Source organism: Chiroxiphia lanceolata, chromosome Z, assembly GCF_009829145.1.
Source record: "Chiroxiphia lanceolata isolate bChiLan1 chromosome Z, bChiLan1.pri, whole genome shotgun sequence".
Classification (NCBI taxonomy): Eukaryota; Metazoa; Chordata; class Aves; order Passeriformes; family Pipridae; genus Chiroxiphia; species Chiroxiphia lanceolata.
Window position 1 is genome coordinate 3,071,230 of NC_045671.1, and position 18,210 is coordinate 3,089,439.

Sequence of the window (18,210 nt, forward strand, 5' to 3'; positions counted from 1 at the left end):
TAATAAAAGACAGACTCCCTTTCCCTCTCCCTTCCTGACTCTGAGTGATTGCAAACAAAGGCACTTGACCATGCCAAGCTTCACACTCATGGTGAATCTCACACACTGCAAGTGTCTCCTCTGAAAACTGTGACTGTACACAGACCAACGAGGATGATGACACAGATATGTGCCTGTGCCCACACAAGCACAATGGTGGGGTTGGTGGGAAAGTTTAGGTACTAGCTCATGTCTTTCTATACTATTTTTACATAGAATTCACAAATTATTTATTTCTCTGATAGTTAAACTGGGGGAATTCCCTGGTTGGCTGAGATTGTAGCCTTCACTGATCTGGGCACTTGAAAGCAAGTACATGGGTCAGATGTGAGATATCTCTACATGTTTCCCCGTTCCAATATCCCACAGGGGCAGGAGATAAACTTTATTTCATACACTGAGGAGCCCTGGCTCAATGCAAATACATTTCTTGCCCTCAAACTGCTGTTTAGCAGCACAATAACAGGGAAAATGCATTTCCTCACCTTCTGGGGTCACACTGTTTGCGTGGTGGTCTGTCCCGCATGAGTGAACAGGAGCACAAATACACCTTTTCCTCCTGTGTGCTGATCTCTGACTTTAGTTTACCTACACAGAAGGTTTTTCAAATGCACTTAACGGGTATTAACTTGTAGTTTCCTTATAGCTCTCCAGTCAGATTGCTGAGCAATTAATTGCATACTTTCTGTTTTCAGAAACTCACATGGAGACTCCAAGGACTAAATCAACCTAAGGTGCAGAAATTTGTTCTACCACAACTAATTATCCAATGAAAACTCTCAGTTCAGCAATATATCTGAAAATAGAGTGCTTGGAAAGCCAGTCTAGCATTTCATTCTATTTATAATATAAAGCTTCACTATAACCAATGTTGTTAAGAGGTTTTTATGGTATATAGCATGAAGTTTTGGTCTTTAATTACTCCTTTAATCTTTGCTGGGCTTGTTCCTGAGAACGTGTTACACTCCTGCTTTTTACAGGATAAACAGCTTTCAGGAATGCCTCAGACCGCCACAGGAGTCAGAGAGTGCATTTATTGAACACCACTCTATTTCAGCCTGAATCTTGACTGATCTGGTTTTGCTTAGTGGAAGTGTAATTAATATAACTAATTAAAAACTGACCACCCAAAAATTTTGATTTTTTTTTTTTTTTCCAGAGTAAGAGAATTTACACACATCCTCATTTGTTTCATGCAGTTCCTCTTCCACCTGGAAGGGTCAGCTGTTTGCAGACCCTATATGTTAAGTTAAATCCCTATATGTTAATAATAAGTGTATGTTAACGTAGACATTATGTTGCATTCAAAAAAAGATAATGATATTTCCCATTTGAGTTGTCAGATGGACAGCTCATAGGACTACAGCATTTTTCTTTTTTTGCTACTCTTTCAGACCGTATCCAGGGCCCCAGACAGCACTTTGACTCGTTACAAACTCTTGGGAAATTCTCAAATATAAGATATTTTCTCTACTCTCCTGCAGTATGACAGGGAAACAGGGGAGATGTTTGTTTCACAGTGACAGGATGTGTTCTCAACTCCTGGAAAATCATGGAAGGTCAACTCTACTTTTTTCTGGAAACCCTTAAAAACCAGCTTGACCCGCTGGATTATGGGAGAACGACCCCTTGTTGCAATTATAGAACTCCCTGTAAGAACAGAACTCTTATTTACCATATATCCCCAAATCATTATTAGCAGAAGACAAACATTAAAGAAAAAAGGTATATTTACTACTGTACATTTTTTGGCATTTGTTTCAGAAACAGATACCCCAGGTGACAATTGTTCCTATCTCAAATTCCAATGTGTGCTGTTTCCCTTATGGAAGAAGATTCTGATCTGGAGACTTTTTAAACTTAACCTTTTCTTGAGATTCAAATTAGATACTTTCCTCTTTCAGGAGGATTTCTCAGGGCTTCAGAAATGCAAACAACCTTTAATCATAACAAATGAGATGTATCTCCTTGCTAAAGAAGAAGTTGTTGGAAAGTCCCCCTGTTGGAAGAAGATAATTTTTTTCTTGCCAGAGAGAGATTCAATCATTAGTACATAACTCTTGTTTTCTCAAAGTCTCTATTTCATATGCAGTGATAGTTGACCTGTATTCATGTATGCAAGTGAGACTTCATGTGTGTGGTTAGCTCTTAATTCTTGGATAAGGTTCTTGGACACAACTGTAGCTGGATAAGGATTTGGCAGCTCACTGGAGTGCTCACACCTCGTCCTGTTTTGAGCAATATCTGTCTGTTTTAAAGTTATTATGCAACTCTGGAGAGTTGCTGATTGGTCACCAAAGGCGCGTGGACCACATCGGTTCCCAACATTGAATTGGATTAAGATTTTAAATGGTGCACAGTCACCACATTGATCTTTTGGAACATGCTAAACTTCGTGTTTAGAGAGAAGAAAGGAAGAGTTATGAAGAAGTGATATGAGGTTCTTACTGAGAGGTGACATGTGATTAAAGGAAGGTAAGAAGGACTGAACAGGAAGAACATTAGTGATATCACTCCGTAAGGAACTGTGGACTATAGCTGAAGGATTTTGGATTATGACTAAGAAAATAAGAAGAAAGAAATATAACAAATGAATCGGAGGAAATAAAAGCAGAAATGTAAGGTGTGGAAGCATATGTCACAAAACATATGTTAAGAGTTGATAGATTTATTGATTGGCTTAATAGTAGTGAAGGCAAAAACTGCTAAACCATGAGGATTAGGAGACTACACTTACTAATGCAAGGATTCTGTAGTGGTATTCATCTGACTACACAAATTCACACGAGTTCTGGAAGCATATGGCAAATGATCTGTGCAACCGCACTAAAGAATAAAGCACAGTAAGTTTATCTCATACAGCTGCACAAATTCTCTCTGATCAGCATATTTGAACTGAGTTCATGGATGATTTGTATGTTTGTTCAAATGAGTTTTTAACTCCTGGAGTAACCTTCCCCCCAGAGCTGTCTGAATTGTGGCTATTGATACTTTGTGTAGATACTTTTAGTCTTAGAAATTCTTTGCAAGGCAGGATTGATTTTTGAAAACTGATTTATTTCTAAACATTTACTAAGCAGATTTGACCAACAGTTCCTGGACTATAAGGCCCTCATAAATGGCACCTACTCACTACAAAATGTACGTTATCTGTCATGTTTTACTTCAGTCACAGGGTACTGGCCCCAGACTGGTCAGTTTAAATGCAACTAGTGGCTGGATGGCTGAAGTATAAAGACCCATCTTGAATCATGAACGATATGTAAGTATTCAGAGAAGCTTCTTTTGGGGAACACAGGGGACCTGAAAACAGATTCAGAACTGACTGCGGTCATTCAGATACCCATGAATAATCCTACGAGACCTCAGAGGAGTATATCCACATACTAATACCTGCCTAGCCTCATTTTGCTATTCCAAGGGCTCTAATCTAACTCAGAGGGAAATAATTTACATGAAAGAATCATTAGAGAAAGTGCATAAACAGCCTGCGAAAGAGAGATGAACGCTCAGATCCACCTCCTTTCCAAAGCAGGCATCTGCCTTGCTAGGTTTGAGAGCTCTACAGACAACTGATGCCTCTTTCAGACTCAAAAAAAAAAATCTTGGATTGTTTTCTCATCAGCTTCACCATTTCTACAAAAAAACCAAAAGTGATAAATTCAGTGTAGTGTAATCTGGTGTCTGCTGAGATCCCTGTAGGAGCCACAAGGTCTATTTTGAATCTTGTAAGGTAAATATGAACTCAGACCTAGGCTTCACATGGAGGCCCTGTGCTCCAACAAATGTGACTGCTAGCTTCAGCTATAAAGGATATGCAACATCAACAGCCTTTTCTCCTCTACCTACCTTGTAAAGAATGAAAGGACTCTGGTGTGAGAAAACATTACTGTATTTTAGAACACCTGCAGAAAGAGAAAATTAGATACAGGGAACAGTGTGGGGTTTTTTTTCCTCAAAAATTCATTGGTGGAGTTCAGGTTTATCCAATATTAGCTGGCAGTGCAGACAATATTTTCAGAGTTGAAATTTTGACTCTGTTCTGAGGAAAGGCACATTTCAGTATGATTGAACAGGTTCTATCAAAACAGAGTGATACAGTCAGGGATACAGTCAGCATTCAGCAGACTGCAAATGATGTGTCTGTCTAGATACCTGTGAAAAATGGCATTACACAGAAGCAGATCTTTAAAAATCAGAATCCTACCAGGGGGAGGCAATTGAGATCCATAATATGTAGTCATCTGTTGAGTCATTTCCTCACCAGAGGTAATTGAGGACTAAATGGTAACTTTCTTATCAAATTGTGAAATAAAAAGCCAAAACAAACCCAAAACAAAAACAATGGCAAAAAAAAAAACCCAAACCAACTCAACAAAAAAAAAAAAAAAAAAAACAACAAAACAAACAAACAAAAAAACCACCAAAAAACCAACACACAAGACAGCACTGTTGGGGCCAAACTTCCCAAGGGTTGTGATGATAAGATTATGGTAAGGATATAAAGAAAAAAAATAATCTCAACTAATGAGATTAAGTAGAGTGAGATCATCCACTGATGAATTTATCCCGTGACCAAGAACAATGTAATGGGATTAATGATGAGGATTTTTGATCATAATAAGATGGGGGTTGATGCCTGAGAGAAAGTTCAGTGGTTGCAACAACTACAGCGAGTCCCATGTGTAAAGACAACACAATAAAGCCTAATTGTCAAAACGCCTTGTAGTGAAGAGATGCCTTTGCTATAGTTTTATGGGAAAGCTCTGAAGAATTTGATAAATAACTGTAACCTTCCTTTCATTATTCCTTCTTTCTGACTTGTCCATCTAAATGAAACATAAACCCTACATCCACGGCAAAACTTTTTATTCAACTAAAGCATCCTTCCAAGTCACCTTATGTGCTACTGGATACAATATGTAGCACATTTAAGATTTTTGTTTCTTTGCCCACAGGGTTGCTCTTTCCCCATAGGTGTTTCACATCAGCACATCATGGGCGTTTTCCTCTCACTCTGAGAACTTGGTTTGGAAACTGTGAGGCTGAGGACTTATTAGAGGGCTTTGGACAGACTCCTTTACCCTAGCTTGGTGAGACTGACACAAACTTCATCATCTGGGGACATTTCCAGGACAAATTCCTTGGGGAACACCTAGAGGTTGTGTGTTGCAGAGAAGTCCATCATGATCAGGGCTGTTCTGGTCTCAGGGTGCAGTTCATCTCACTTAGACATGAGCTGTTCACCCTGGGTCCTCTTTGTGGCCAGTGAAGAGAAATGGGGTGTGCTGTGGAAGTTCATTTCACAAACATCAGTAGTTTGATTTAGGATGATGTCAATCGTCTTTGAAAACATCTGTCCTTCTGACCCCAAAGTGAAAACAGAGGGACTAATTCAAGAAGCCAAGTGTATTTATTCAGGTGATAATAAATAATACTGTTCTGAATCGTGACTAGCCTCTTTTTCCCCAGTATACTAGGTAGACTTGATCAATGTGATTAGTATTATTAGTGACTAACTATAATGGTTTTACCGAAAACAAACAAACAAACAAACAAACTCTTAGGATTCTGATTGCATAGTCTGTTCTGGGACCCTATAAGAAATGAGACAACCTCATAAAAGCTCTTTATATGAAAAAAAGAAAGACAATACTTTGCATCAGAAAAAGAAAAATTGAGAAAAAAAATATTGACATAACTCTAACTTAGCCTTAAAAATATTGGACAGCCAAACTCAGTGATCCTGTAATATAATTCTCCTACTTTATACATGGGGAAACACAGACATCAAAAGATGACATGGTGAGTACTGTGAAATTACTGGTAACAATTACTAGAAAGATTTTCTACAGGGACTCGTCAATTAGAAGATCATCAACATATAAAATATAACTATGTGCTCTCCAAAAGCAGGATGAGAAACTCCTAAAATGCTCAGTTTCAGTGGAATTCGTTCAACAAAAAGGCACAGTAACAAGTAGCAGTCGGAGAGTGCATATACCTACGTAGACAGCAAAAGAAAAAAAAAAGTCTTGGCAAGTGTGTGCTTTGAAGTTTCCCACATAACTACATTTCTTAAAGAGAGGCTGTGCAGACTCTATTAACCCAAATGGCTTGTCTGAAACAGCTCACATACAGAGAGCTCTCAGGGAATGTGTTTGACTGTTTTCAATATTGTGTTTATCTTTATGTTCCTTACATGTACTTAAAAGTCCACACTCTTTTTATTGGCTTTTCTTGATTTAGACCAAATCCAATTCTTCAAATAATTAACAATTTTACAACTCAGAAATCCTGTATGCGTGTTTGTTTGCAGCTGAATTTCAGCCTAATCATATCTAAAATAATCTTAATAATAATCCTGAAGTATTTGCCAACTCTATCATCCATTAACTTTTTATGGTATGCAAACACTTCATGTTTTACTGACATGTTCAGAAAACTTGTACTGAGGGACTAACTACGTATGGGACCAAGGGAGTTATCCTTAATTTGTAATTTCCTGTTATTGTAAATTATACCTGCTCTGCATCTTTATGGCCTCCTTCCATCTTGAAATGTTACCACATTACTTTTCTGTTAACTTATGCACCTTGAATGTTGTAAAAACCACCTTAAAAGTCAATAAAAATGCAATAACACTGTGTCAGTCAACAACCCTATTGAGCAAAGGATTGGAAAGCTACGGATAAAACACAACTGCACCGTGTTGAGATTGATTAAAGATATGAATCAGAAAATTAAAAGCTTGACTGGGTTTTTTTTGTTTGGTTCCCCCCCCCCGTCCAGTTTTAGGTATTACTAGTAGCTTATTTTATAGAGCAGTTACTTCGATGCTATCTGGAGTCCTGTAAAGAGGCTGCCAGTGCAAGCAGTGATACTGCCTTGAGTTGCTTTCAGTAACATGGATTACCCATGATCATCTTAGATGCACAACCACCCAGCAAATGTTGCCACAATCTAAATCTAAGTCCTTCTATTTGTGTGGATACATAGGTAAGAATATCTCTTTTTTTTTTTAAATTTTGATCAGGAACATCCAGGTCATTATTCCACACCTGACAGAGCCCTGCAGGAAAGCCCCAGGGAAGAGTGTGACAACGGGGGAAGCCTAAAGTCATCCTAAAGTCATCCCTCCCCAATACTTCTTGTTGATTTAGCTCAGGAACCTGCTGACCCAGAGCTGCACAACTTTGTCTTTAACTGTCTTTACTGTTTTTTTCTCCTCTGTGTTTGCTTAACAACTTCACGGACCCGGTCTAGATTACAAGTGACCTCTCAAGCAAATAACTTGTGGAAAACTGCGCTGATTTCAGCCTCTATTGTAACTTCACGTTTGAAGATAGAATTTTTGTAGAGAAGGTAAAATCTTGAAAATAAAATTCCTCACAGGGACATCAGAATAGACTAAAAATTGAGTGGAGAGGAAGCCATCATCTCAGTGATAAGGGCTTCTAAGAACAGAGATTGAGTAATTCAAGGTCAGTCTGGGTAATTTTTTTCTTTTCTTTTTAATTTTGGTATGTACCTGGGATTAAACAGCTTCTTCAAGAATCCAATCATCCTTTTTGGTAAATAAATGTAACTTGATTCCAGGCTTATTTTACACAGAGCACATAAATAAGCAATCATAAAGTATGTCATCATAAATAAAAGCCTTATTAAGCTCAGGCTATGAAAACCAATCAGTAGAGGACACTCATCCCCAGTGAAAGCAGCAGCTAATGCTCTGTGGTTCCTGATGGATATTCTGTCATTGTATTTTAAAACCACAAGGAATTCCCTGTGTCATCAGCAATGACCACTTTATTGCTGGTGAATTAGGAAATGAGTAGGGCTAAAGGTGCATTTGAATTCCATGGACTTATTCATTTAGCCCATCTTCCAATGCAGGAGACCATGTGGCTTTCTCTAGGGTTTGGGCAGATTCAGAGAAAGAAAATCAGGCCCTTCCTTGAGTTTCAACATATACATGACACCAGAGAATGATGAGTTTTGTTCTTCCAGCTATAACAAGGCAATTAGAAGTTAATTATCAGTGAAAAAAAGAAAATAAAGACTGAGCTGATCAGCTGCCACATATTTATGTCTATTCCTCTGGTTGTTTTAGTCAAAAATTCATACCCCAAGCAAAACTTCTGCAATTTTTCCAGAAGCATTATGCTTCCTAACATTTCCTAGATTGAATATATCTCTTTTCTAAAGAGTAACATTTTCTATTTCAAAGCAGTTCTATTCATTTTTCATGAGACAAGCTTTTTGAACATGAATGGTTCCAACTTGAAATGAATAATTTTGTCTATATTTAAAGAAGCTATTTCATTCAACTTGGAAAACCAAATAACACCTTCCCTCAACCCCCTCACCCCCAGCATTTTTAATATAATGAAATATTTTTAATGAATAAGAAGTTTTAGCAAACTGAAAAACATATATGATAATTGTGCATTTCCACTATTTATCATGTGATGAATACCATGCTAACTACTATTAGATGTATCAAATCAGACTCATTTAATCCAAAAATGATCAAACTTCATTTAAACAATGCAATTTCTTTTGAAAGTATTAGAGGGGAAAAGAACAACAAATTCAAATCATTCATTTCTCTCTTGCTTAATGCATTATTGATTTGTGCTTTCCTTTTAAATGATAGTGCTCTGATGTGATAAACATTGATTTGAATCCTTATACAAATATTATATATCATCACCTTGTTATGGCAACAGAATAATACATACTAAAATAGACCTGAAGTGATGGCATACGATGAAACAAAACCAGTATGAGGTGCCACAACTGTGTGCACGTATGTGTGAGGGTGCATATGTAAAATAACAAATGGAAATGAAAATAATAAATAAATAATAAATAAATAAATTAAATCCAGGGGTATGGTAATGATGCAGAACTATAGAAAGTTTATATTTCGGTTGACGCTGAACAGACAACCTTGGAAATGAAAAATAATTACCTTCTGCTACTAGTGATTCTTTTAGCTTGACATTTCTTGCAACCACAAGTGCAAAGCTGTCACAGGTTTAAAGGGAGAGCTCACTCACACCCTGCTTGTGTTCAGCAGCTTTAGCTGCGTGCACAGCTATTCACACCGAGGGGAACTACACAGTCAAAAGGCAAAAGAAAAGTGCTGAGAGCAGTAAACACACAGATAATCCTGTCCACCAAACAATTTTGCATTTCCTTTATGCACCATTTATTTCAGACAAAAAAGCTGCTGAGAGATTTACGTCAAAGTGATTTCCACAGCTCAGCTGCTCAGGTCTGGGGAGACGATTGAAGCGCTGAGCTACACTTTCCCTGGGACCATTGCACCTCCCTGTCCTGCCATACCCAGAGCTGAGAGATCTCACGTGCTCTTCCTCAGGCAAGTTAATTTCCAGCATCAGCTGGGTGGTTTTCTGGCAGCCTGGATGAGGGGACAGATCCTGTGGTTACTGAGAGACAAAGGGTGAAACTTCTTTCTGTTTTCCCTTGTAGAGCAATGGGACCCCAGCACTGGTTTTCCTTCCTTTGGGATGTCACTCCCAAGGTGGCCAGTCTGGGAAGACATTTCATCATCCTTCTCCTGAGCTCTCTGCAAAGAAAGGAGCACCCCTTTCACATCCATAGTGTAGATAGCTGTGCTCAGGGCACACACAGGGCCAAAATAGTCGGATTTTTCATAACACAATCCAAAACATCTGCATCCTGCTGGAAAACACTCGTGCTTGTCATGCAAAAAACCTCAAATGAGTATGGCTGCACTGGGACAACAAGTGCTCATGCTATCCCACACTTTCACAGCGGATTATTCTTGCAACTAATGATCTATAACTACAACCCACCAGGGCTGCATTGAGATTTTGCCTGTAAGGCTACAAGGGATGAGGACTGTGTATCACTATTCAGGGACAAACCAGATCCAAACATGCAATCTCATTTCAACAGATTGCAAAGTGGGACCAGGGAGACATGGAAGCTGGGCTCCTTCTCCCTCTAACATCACAAGTATCACACCCAATGCAGCTGAGTGGGTACTGTCATTCATCCTGCTGTGTCCCAACAACAGGTTACGATCCCACAGGGTAGGAAACAGTCTGGCTTTCATGTGACCACCACTCACAGGCAACATTATCTTGTTATAAAACCCTGGCTCGATGAGGTGCATGCAAGTAGAAGCTATGATAAGGTAAATCAGGCTAGATTAGTTGTGCAAATAAAGATATTCAAATAAATTTCTAAGCAATATATATATAACTTTTTTTTTTCCCCATACACATGCTTTTGTGCATGGCACCACTCTTTAAAAAAAGTGCCTCTCAAGACTCAATCGACTCAATAGAATAAGATGCCCCTGAAATTTTTGCATGAGACTGTTTCCCAGGAGTAGGTGGTTAATTCAGAGTTGAAAACTTAGCCGCTTCTAGTCTCCCCAGAATCAGGCATCGTATTTCTGTCACTCATTAAAAATTATTTCTCCATTCCCAGGAAATAGTTCTAGTATTAATTTAGAGAATGAAACATATTTTTTTTGTGGTTATCAGTAAAAAAAAAAAAAAAGAAATACCAACCCAAATAGTCCATTTAAAACCTATTAACAAGCATAAGAAGGCTAAAGAGGGCATAATTAATGTAATTTTTTCCCCCACTTTCCACAAATTTAACATGAACCATAACATACACAGCTCTGATTGTAAGGAGGCAGATCAACATCCTGCCCCAATGGTCTTACATATGGAATGGGAAAATGAAACCTGAACCTTCAGTTTACAAATAGCTGGGGAAAAAATAACTAGATCACAGGGTTGAAAACTTGCAATTATTATGGCATTTGCATTATGACAAATTTAAAGCTGGTGTTCCAGGTTACGGACAGGGCTATAAACTGGTATTCTACACTGTGCATTGCAAGCTCATTTGAAATGTACTCTTCCACGACATGATGAGAACACAAATTATAATTAGGAAAGTAACCCAAGCAGAAAATTAGTCTGGAAGACAAAGTCTGAATGTGCTCCTGCAGACAAAGCCATCCTGTGTCCTAACTTTACTGTCTCAGTACAGGGAAAGATTAATGCAGAAGATAAGGACAGATATGGCTTTCCGAGAGAGGGGGGGAAAAAAAGGCTTTGCAAGTATGATCTGTGGTGTTTCAGTTGTGCAAACATACACAAAGAGAAGCCCCAGCAGATCCCATCTTTGCAGAGTTACTCATAGCAAAGCCTGTTACGGCTGCAGAGTACAGGTCTATACCTGGGTTTTTGTTCCCACAATCCTATTCATAGGCAAAAATCCACATTTATCAGCACAGATAAGGTCTACTGACCCCATCCTGAACCCAAAGCCTACTTGCACAAGTAAATGTACCTAACATTTGTAACCAACAAAGGGTTAGCTGTAAAGGTAGTGATACGAGAAAAAAAAAAAAAAAGGTTCAAAATTTCATTCTGAAACAAAAGGACTCAAAAGAAGAAAAGGTGAAAAAGTAAAAATTCTTGCTGCTGCAAACTGATAGAGCAAGTAAATGATTTTGAAAAACTTATAAGCAAGACACATATCTGAAAACATTTGCATTTGAGGTTTTCTTTCCTGGAAAAGTTTTGTGAGGTTTAAAAGCCAAATGGTTCTGTGTAAATCAGTTGCTATGTCTATACTTAATCTAGACAGACTGGAAGAAACGCGGTGTTTGGAAAATTACACCTACCTTTCGTGTGTCTCTCCTTGTGGAAAGGGGACCTGTATATTAGATACTGATTACATTGCACTCGAAGGAAAGGATCATGATTTTCCATTAAAACCTATTTGTATAATTTTCTATTTAATCTTTCCACTTTCTGTTAGAGTGACTTTTCCTGAGGAAACTGTTGTTACTTGATTTTCGGGGTGCCCATGACTTCCCTGTACCTTATGGGATTTAGCAGATTTATCCTTGTTTAGAAAATTATCAAAAAGGAAAAAACAAAACAAAACAAAACAAAACAAACAAAAAAAATTCACTGAGGTAAGGAGATAAAGCAACAGTTGCCATGAAAAAAGAATTGTGCTCTGCTGTAAGGGACTAGATTTTGGCAAAAAACGCAATGTTTGGTGAGTGTGAAGCTAAGTGCTTACACATAGGATTTTAAAAAGTGAGAGTTAAAAAGTGAGACACCTTGTTTCCTCCAAGGGTAGCCTGCTCCTTTCCCAACAGTACAGGCAGCAAAGACTTCAGCAAAACAGGCATTTTTTGGAAGGGTGTATAAAAATGTTAAGAACAGCTGGTAGCCCCTGTGCTGTACACTAAGTCAGGCTCTTCTCTGTGACCATCCATCATCATCTGGGGAATTCATCACAACTGCTGCAGGTGTTACCCAAAATATTTGCCCTGAACACATCTTTGATCTCAAGTGTAGCTGCACAGTTTGGTGTTTGCTGTTGTCCTGATCCCTTTTTGTTCCCTGTCTCACCTGCCTCTGGCCAGACTGGGGTGCGACTTGAAAGACACTCTCTGAGCACCATTTTTACTCTGTGTACCTTTAATACCCATTTTTAGCTCCTTTTTGGATGAACTAAGCAAAACAAGAGGAACAGGCTGTAAGTGAGAGCAAAAAAAGTTGCTAGGGAAGAGTTGCCCTCCTGTTTTTTGCACTGGCACTTAGGGGAACATATAAACACACCAAGACACATCCAACCCAACGCAGACTTAGATCCTAATCCACCAATCTGTACTCTGCAAAACCCCAAACTATCCATGGCAGCTCTTGCTGATCACTGGGTCTCCATCACATTTATCTAATCAGCAAATTTTATTTCATCTCCTACTCACCAGCAACTCAGAACATCTCACTTCAGTGGTGGAATGGCATGCAGATTCAGTCTCTTGTTGGTGACAGAGATAAGAAATTCAAACCAGAAAAAGCTCCAGGAAGAGTTGCTTGGACCTGAATGAAAGAACAGATTGTTTAGGGTTAGTTTTTTTCTCATTTTAAGGCTGGGGTGAATTTAGTTTACTCATTTCATATTATTTCATGTGCAAATTTAAAACCTTTTTCTCTGCTTCCCATATATCCAAGAACTTGGGAAGAGGGAATTATGATTTCACACACAACTCATGGTCTGAGACAGGGTGTGTCTGAGTTTAGTGTGTATTTAAGTCCAGTCCTGGTCAGAACGTTTCCCAGGAGGAATGTTTAATACAAGCTTCAATAACATGTTTCTGTTCATTTGGAGGTGACCTAAAATCATGTCTGGAGTAAACACATGTTTATTAGTTGTTGTTCATGGCACAAATATTTCTTGAATTGGGCCTTAGAAGAAACCAGTAATTTCTGAAGTCAGAATTTTTCAAATCCAAAAGCAAAAATTAAAGTAATGTCTTATATTTGAAAAGCACATAAACTCCTCTGTGGCCAAAGCTCTTTCTCTAAACTTTATCACTGGGATATGTGTTGTGAATTTTCAGTGCTCATTTTGAAACTCCTAGGCATAGCATTTTTTTTCAAATTCAAAATATCAAAAACATTTATAAAGGTAAAGAAAAAATTGGGAAAGAAATACAAATTCATTTTTATTGCCTTCATGTAGGTTTTAGTTTTGAAGAAAAGGAAAAAAAATACACAATCATCAAAACCAAACCCAGCAGAGATGATGTATAAGGTCTGGGCAAGTTTTATGGTTGATTACTTATTCCTGATTTTTCATTCCTCCCCTATATATTTTCAGATAAATTACTTTTGGAAAGAAACTATATATTATAAGCTAACTCAGCTTCAAAACTCTGGTTTGGTGACATTTACAGAATATTTAACACTTTCCAAAACTGTGACAAAATTTATATTCATGGATATAGTTTTAGGAACCTAATTTCAAGTTTAAAAATACTGACTCATAGGCTTCTCGAGATGTGTGAGAAATGTCCTTTAGAACATGCATAAGATGACAAGAATAAAAGTGTTGGGCTGAAAAACTAGTCGGTGAAATAAAAACCCACCAGGAAAGATATTAATCTGCTCATGTCAAACTGCACTGAGCTTCCTGCAACCTCCTTCTCTTTTTCTTGGGATGTGCAAAGACTTACTGAGCTGGAACTCAGAAAGTCCAGCTTTGTAAACCCTCAGTAAGTCCAGTGTGATACTGCACATGCTAAGATGTAGCCAACAGTAAGGAAACTCGGTTATTAACACTTTTGTATTGAACTAGGCAATATCACTTTATCTATTCTTGGAGCTCCCTGAGTTTAAGAAGCAGGATATGCTTTCCCCATGAAGAGGATTTTCCATGTTGGCAGCTTTCAGAGAACCTGGTGCTTGTCATTACAGACCTGGAATCGGGTGATCACACAATATCTGGTTTTATTATGAATCAAAAAACTGACATAAAACTCAAACAAAAATACTTTAAGTACTAATTAGAATGGTTAAAAGTAAAAGAAACCACCAAAACCCCCCACTAAAACCTTAGAGTTGTGCTAGCAGAAGGCAAGGCAGACTCAAAACCATTCTTTACCAAAAAGAAAAGTTGCTCTTCATATGAACTTCTTTGCAAGATTTTAGAAATTACTGGGTTACTCAGTAGTTTCCTGAAAGCTTGAAAAATCACACTAGAAAAAAATTTTTGGTGAATTTTCCATCACTTGGTTGGATTGAAGAAATTAGAAACCTTCTGCTTTCCTGGGGCTTTTCAGCACCTCCTCCTTTCCACCCTCCTACAGCTTGAAAACGATATGATATAACAAGACCAGCCAGAAGAAAGAATATGCAGAAACACTTCTTGAAGCCTCAGGCATTCAGACTCCGGAAGACAGGGATGAAAGCTCCAGACACGTGTGCAGCCACGCTGCTAGAAGGTGCAGCTCCAAGATTATGTGTAAGGCCCAGTTGAAAAAATCATCCTTTCAACTTCAAACTCACAAGCTGCTCCCCTCTACCTCCTCCCCTGCTGCGTAACTACTCCAGTTTTAATTATCATGCACCTCCCTTGTAATACAAGACCTTGTTTGGGCAGTGTGCATGAGCATTTTGAAGGAGCCCTCCTGACAAATGAGAACTGTGATTGCTCTTTCCATGTTAAGTCTCCTTTAAAAAAATATGTGGCCACATAGAGAGGTCATTGCAAACTTCTTAAGTGAAATCTGTACCTGCATCAATGGTCTTCAGCAGCTTGAAGAGGACTAAGTATAAAAAAATTTCAGATTCATTTCTGTTCTTTCCTATCCAGCCTCTAAGTACAGTTCCTCTAGTACTTTGTCCATCAGTACCATTCAGTAGTCCCCCTGACTCACCAATGGTGCAAATCCTAAATTTGGTTATATGTGTTTTCTTTTAATTGTTTTGCCCTTAATAAATTGTTATACTCCCAATAATTTTATTTAATTTTCAGTAACCCTGAACTGGTCAGGCAGCTGGATCATATGATCATTGTAGGTCCCTTGCAACTGAAATATCCTATCCTATCCTATCCTATCCTATCCTATCCTATCCTATCCTATCCTATCCTATCCTATCCTATCCTATCCTGTCCTATCCTGTCCTATCCTGTCCTGTCCGGTCCTGTCCGGTCCTGTCCTGTCCTGTCCTGTCCTGTCCTGTCCTGTCCTATCCTATCCTATCCTATCCTATCCTATCCCATCCTAATTGCTAACCCCAGACTCAGGCTGGGACCTTATAAAAAGCTCCCCCTCAGTGATGTATGAGAAACGTCTTCTTCTGGAGCTCCTTGTCTTGGAGGACAGCTCTGGAAATTCAGCTTTAAGAACTAGGCTTTATGAGTGTAGGAGCAAGGTACTTCAGCCTGATCTGAGAGGTTTTCTTGACATCCATCTGATACTGTCCCTTATCTCCATCTCCTGTACCGACATATAGATCTTGCTACATCATTTTGGACCCTGACCACTATCAGTAGACTTCGATTTACCGATCGCCTTATCTCTGCCACAGCCTTATTAACCCAATGCACCCTGCAAGTTTTAAACCTCTCCTAGTCCCACAAGGATTCCACAGTATGTGCTAATACAATGTCCAGGTGTGGATGAAAAGTCCCAGACATGTAGGAAAAGATTAGTCTCTGGCCTGTGACACAAGCTGCGTTGTTTATAGGAAAATTCATTTTGCTTTGCTGCACAGCAACTTCTGATTGCTCAAAGCTAAGCCATTTTTTTTCCCAAAGCAAAGGATGGGAAGCATGTCTATAAATTGTTTTACTCTGCTTGTTTGCTGGTCACCATCATGAATCAGATGCTTTTAACTAAAAAAACAAAGTGTAGCCACTGTGGCTGTTACAGCAGAGAAGGGAGGTAGGGTAATCTATAACACAGTTCATGACTGGATTATCACAGATCAATGCAAACTGAATGACTAAATGCTGTCTTTTAGTCTTTTTTGCTTCCTGCTGGGTTTTTTGTTTGTTTGTTTGTTTGGGGATTTTTTGTTTGGTTCTCTTTTGGTTATTTATTTATTTCTTTATTTCATGCTACCTTCATGTTCAGGTGCAAGAGACAAATGAATAGAAAATCCTTACTGAAATGTAAAATGGGAGAGTAAAGAGTACAAAGAAAGGAAGAAATATTTCTCGTGCTGGTTTGTATAACACTGGTTTCCATAACACTGGTTTCCAGCATGTTGCAAATCTGCTGGTGCCCCTTTAAGAATACTCTTAACTTAGTTTGTAAAAGCTAACAGCATTAAAAATACAGTAATTAACATGTTCATAATGTAAATGCTAATAATTTAACATGTCAAGCATCCTCATCCCCTACTGAATCAATATAAATTTTTAAAACTGACTCTTTAAGACCTCTAAAATCAGCTCTCAAAGCATGCACTAAACAACCACACCGTTGGCATACAGGAGCACCAAGTTACAAATTCATGTGTTAGACTGTCTGACACACTCGTTCTCTTTGATGCAAAAGAACAAAAGCCAAAAAAACCCTCCCCTCAAAATCTTATATTTGGAACTGCATAATCTGCATGCATAAATGAAATGTTTGGGTCTTTTTTCTCAAAGATTTTCTAATTTTTAAAGACATAAACCCTACTGAGAGGTTAGAGAATAAGTTTTTCCACAACAAAGTTGTGTGACAATCCAAAATGTTCTTGAAGCAACAAGTATATAAAGATAATAAAAAATTAGTCTAATAAACTAAAAGTCAAACTTCCTGGGTTTAGACCAGTTTCTGTCGAGATTGTTTTAGGTCATGAAGAAAACATTTAGAAATTGTTTTTAAGTATTATAAAGACTAGCTCTTAAAATAAAGGTTATTCTCATGTTTACTGCAGAAAAGGCAAGAAAAAGGTTTGGTTTGTAGTTTTATTTTTTTTTCCAAACATCTGCAAAATAGAGATGGAATTAGTAGGTGGATGCATCTTACCTCGCTACCTCGCTCACGACGCTTTGAGAAAGACTCATGAAGCATTTTTGGGTTTATATATGGAGAGACCGCCAAATGCCTGGAGCAGATGGTTGTTTCCTGGTCAACCCATTGAAAGAAGATGGCAGATATGACCTTTTTTATTTTTTAATTTGTTACAGATACAAAATAAATAAGTTTTGCAATTGAGTACAAAACCCATCACATCATCTGTGGGTCTCAAATACTTATCCTATAAAATTGCACAATGCCTGTGTTAACATCTTGTTCTACTTGAACAGTCAGATAATGGACTGGATGTCAATAGGCCAGAGGTTGTTCTTGCTTTGGAAAAATCTTCTGTGCCCACGAAGTTGAGCCAGAGGTGTTTTTCACTACAGCCGTTCCAGAGTTTCAGTGGGAAGAAAGAGCTCAGCTTCCCCCACACTCCATATATCTGGATTAATTACACCTGCTGGAAATTTAGCCTTTCTTTTCTGTATCTTAATCCTCCTGATCTCAGGTATAAGTTGAAGTTCTGCCTGGGCAGTACTAAAGCCCTTCTGTGCTGTGAGAAAGGAGGAAACTAATTTCAGAGAGGTTAAAATTTTACAAAGTGTATGTACTCAGAAATAATTTATGAGGGGTTATATGTCTGATAGGAGATAAGAGCTCATGTACCTTGCTTTCCTAGCATGAAAAAAGGTCTTAACCTCCAACCACCCCCCTCTAAAAAAAACCGAAAAACAAACACCAAAAAAACCAAAACCCAAAACCCAAAAACAAAACAAGCAACCAACTAGGAGAAAGTTCAGTACATTTCCTCAGATGCTTCAAGATTA

General features: G+C 38.2%; 1 protein-coding gene across 3 annotated transcripts in view; it reads right to left on the bottom strand.

Moving 5' to 3' along the window:
* The window catches only part of LOC116780893 (urea transporter 2-like), a 299,985-nt gene extending 282,490 nt beyond the window's left edge, over positions 1-17,495 (bottom strand). For all 3 annotated transcript variants that reach the window (XM_032676269.1, XM_032676270.1, XM_032676268.1), the window contains exons 1-2: positions 17,390-17,495; positions 12,848-12,962 (exon numbers count right to left, since the gene is read on the bottom strand). The gene's annotated coding sequence lies outside the window, so the exon portion shown is untranslated. The remainder of the gene's footprint in view (positions 1-12,847; positions 12,963-17,389) is intronic.
* Between the last annotated feature and the right edge of the window lie 715 nt (positions 17,496-18,210).